The 3,530-nt window shown below is 28.4% G+C and overlaps 1 protein-coding gene across 2 annotated transcripts in view; it reads left to right on the forward strand.

Moving 5' to 3' along the window:
- Positions 1-1,290: 1,290 nt before the first annotated feature.
- The window catches only part of LOC108969073 (trichohyalin), a 168,031-nt gene continuing 165,791 nt past the window's right edge, over positions 1,291-3,530 (forward strand). For both annotated transcript variants that reach the window (XM_018933579.1, XM_018933586.1), the window contains exon 1: positions 1,291-1,511. The gene's annotated coding sequence lies outside the window, so the exon portion shown is untranslated. The remainder of the gene's footprint in view (positions 1,512-3,530) is intronic.

Genomic DNA, 3,530 nt, shown 5'->3' on the forward strand with positions numbered 1-3,530 from the left:
GTACGATGAGAAGTGGCTACCGAAGTAGCTAGGTCAGATCATCGCGCATTATATGCGTCCGCAATTGACTATCGAGTTAAGGAAAAAATCCTATAATTCGATAGTTTAGTTATTCAAAAGTATTTCACTAAAAGGATTTTTAAAAATTAAAATTCTTTTCTCGTCAGATTCAACATTAACTCCACATAAATCCATTATTTTCTTAACACCAGCCCACTGCGCAACAATGTTGCTAGATAATGTTTTGCAACATTCAAATGTAAGACCGTTCAAATCAATCAGTTAGCATGTGATTTGTTAGAGGGCCTCTTGAAATAATTAGAGTAGGTTAGATAATAGACAACATTTTCAAAAAATATATTCCTAAAATCAAAATTCAATTCCTTAATTCAACAAAAATAACTAAAAACACATTAAACGCATTGCTATTTACTGGGAACCTTGTTGAGCACCACACTTTGGTGAAAATATGTGCCATTGGAGCACATGACACACACTCACTCACCTAACTAATTTGCATGTGACTGTTTGCCGGCATTTTTTTCCCACTAAGAGAGCGAGAGCGGGGAAGCAACTAGAGAGCGCTACTGAAATGCCGGTTTCGAAGCTTTCATTTGCATTGACATTATGCTCTCAGCCATAGCGACCACTCGCCGGCTAAATGCTAGTGAGTTTCGCACAACAACAAATACACAAATGAAAACATACAAATGGCAAAAGCAATCGAGTAAATGCAATGTTAAGGGCAAAGCAAAGGCACGACAGTAGGTAAAAGTTTTGCCGCCAACAAACAAAGACGCACACACACCTACACACCCACGAGCTGTGTACTGTCGGCTCTCAAAGCGCGTCGTTGTACGCGGTCCGTAGAGCTCCACTGTGCTCCACATCGTCTCGCCACATTTTTTAACTTTCGCCTTTGCTGTATTTTGCTCAGTTGCGATTTCATATTCGGTTAGTTTGGACGTGTCTAATAAAGCTGGCGATAAATGATAAATTTGCAATAAACAAATGTGTGTCCCATCGACAACTAAGCGTAACTGATTCGTAGGCAATTCAACGTATCTGTGGTCAGACGAATATCGAGTTGCTAACCGGAGAGTTGTGCGTTGCGGTCTATTTAGTGTGAAAATTAAGTAATTTCAAATTTCCGGTAACTAGTGTTTTGCGGAAGTAAAACTGGTTGTTTGAAAGGATTTCAAAAAAAAAAAAAAAAAAAAAAAATTTTTTAATTATTCATGGTGTTTTTTGTCAAAATTTATATTGTATGAATTTTCAAAATTTTTCGGGCGTGTGTTTTGGTGTTGAATTCAAGATTTTTGAACTCTCAAAATTATTGTTCAGAAAGTGTATGTAAAGTCTTACAAATTATAAAAAATAACAATTTGAGTATTCATATTCGAATATAACAACAATAACAACAAATTAATATTTGCAAATTGAAATAAAAAAGTTTGTTCTCCTGCTTTATGCCGTTTTGGTAGCTGATTTAGGAATTGCTATAAAAAAAGGTGAGCTGAAAGCGTGTCTAGCGCCATCTTTTTTGTTAAATAATTATGCTAAGTAGGCATATATGTACTATATTATGTATAGTATATAGCTGCACCGAAACTTGTTATTTATCAGCTGAAAAAATTAGCAAGTATAAAAAATAGAATTCTATAATGATTCTATTTTGCACAAGCGTTCAATTTTGTTTTAGGTTTTTATAATTAGTGTTCTAAGTTTAACTGCAAAAACCAGCAAAAATTGTATAACAACTACTTTGTTTTTGCTTGGGCTTGGTTTAGACAAATATTAATTGTGTTTGTGTTTATTTTAGATTAAAAACAAAGCTATTAGATGATTTAAGAGTACATAAGATAAAACACAAACTCTAAAAAAATCCAATACACAAAGTGCAATCTTAAAATTTACAATTAATAATTTATGGAAAAATAATTTGCAAATAATGCCTAATAATTTTCATTATGCGACTTTATAGCCAATCTATGCTACATTATTAGTAACAAATATACAATTATTTACCAGTTATTTTGAATTGTGGGTGCAAAAGTGAACAAATAATTTCTGTACATCAAATTCGTAAAGTTAATAATACCATTCAACAAATCTGTGAGAAAAATATGCTACAGAAGTGTAAAGAAGCCTGTGGAGTACATATTTGACGTTTTAGCAAATCTTACATGGAAGTCACGTAATTACCGTAAAGTAGTGCTAACAGTTGTTAAGGATCAAAAGAAATCTAAAATAAAATTCAAATATTTGTTTGAAATTTATAGCTTAATATTATTACTTTCTTCTTTTCATAAATTATTTTTATGAAATAATGAAATACCTAACATATAAAAACCCTGTTCAGAGTTTTAAGAGATTATATCCACTTGTAAGTTAGAAACACCGTTTTTTTTATTTAGTTTTTTAAAGAAGCATTTGTAGATGTAGAATTTAATGTATGTATATCAAAAATCTGTCATTTATTTTGAAAAAATTTGGTCCCTCTGTATCCGATATTCATTGGGATTACCGAAAAGAGGTATGTATCTGTGTTCTTCCTGCTTAAAATATCTCAAGTCCAAAAACCGAAAAGTTATTATCACTTTAGGTAAATACAGGTAATAATCGCAGCAATATTAAAAAATTTGATTTTTAACAAAATAACTAAAACAAAAATCATTAAATTTTATCATTTATTAATTTTTATTTTCGATTAGTTTTATTTTAGAAAAATTGTAATATGCAGATTTGATCAAATGTAATTTTTGACAAAAAAAAAAAAATTTCCTTATTTTTAAATAAATAAAAAGTTCTTGGCTATCTTCAATTATTTTTTTTTAACATGCAGAAAATATTTTTCCTTTGATTTTCCCATAAAAAGTGCATATTGGTTATTTTTATTTTTCTATATGAAATATTTTTCTACATTGTTTTTATTTGTAAATAAATACTCATCTTATCTCAATGAACGATTAATTAATTCAATTTCTGTATTTTAGTTGAAAAATAATTGTACTGTACAATTAAAAAAATATGATTTTAATAAAAAAATTGTTAAAAATTTAAATTGATATATTATTATAAGTGAAAAAAAATCTACTGATCAAAAACATAAAAACATATATATGTGTGGAAAATATGGGTCAACATTTTTTTTATTTAAATAAAAATTTTTTATTTTGTAATTTCTATAATTATAATAAAAAATTATTTTCAAATATCTTACACCAAAAACCTATTTCAAAAATTTAAAATAAATTTTATCCGTTGTTAAAAATAAATTATACTAACTAAAAATATTTTTGAACTAATTAACATCAAGTACTAGTTTTAAAAATTAAAAATAAATTTTAAGCCGAAATACCGGGTTGAAAACAAAACAAAAACATTGTTTAATCCCACATACAGACACGAAAAAGTAATTAAGAATTAAAAAAAATATATATTTCTAAAACAATAAAATCATGAGTGCACATATAGAGACAGTTGAAGTGGTAAATACCATAATATAAATTACCAGTATTATTGAGTGT

The sequence above is a fragment of the Bactrocera latifrons genome, unplaced genomic scaffold, assembly GCF_001853355.1.
Source record: "Bactrocera latifrons isolate USDA-ARS-PBARC rearing strain unplaced genomic scaffold, ASM185335v1 scaffold_104, whole genome shotgun sequence".
NCBI classification, from domain to species: domain Eukaryota; kingdom Metazoa; phylum Arthropoda; class Insecta; order Diptera; family Tephritidae; genus Bactrocera; species Bactrocera latifrons.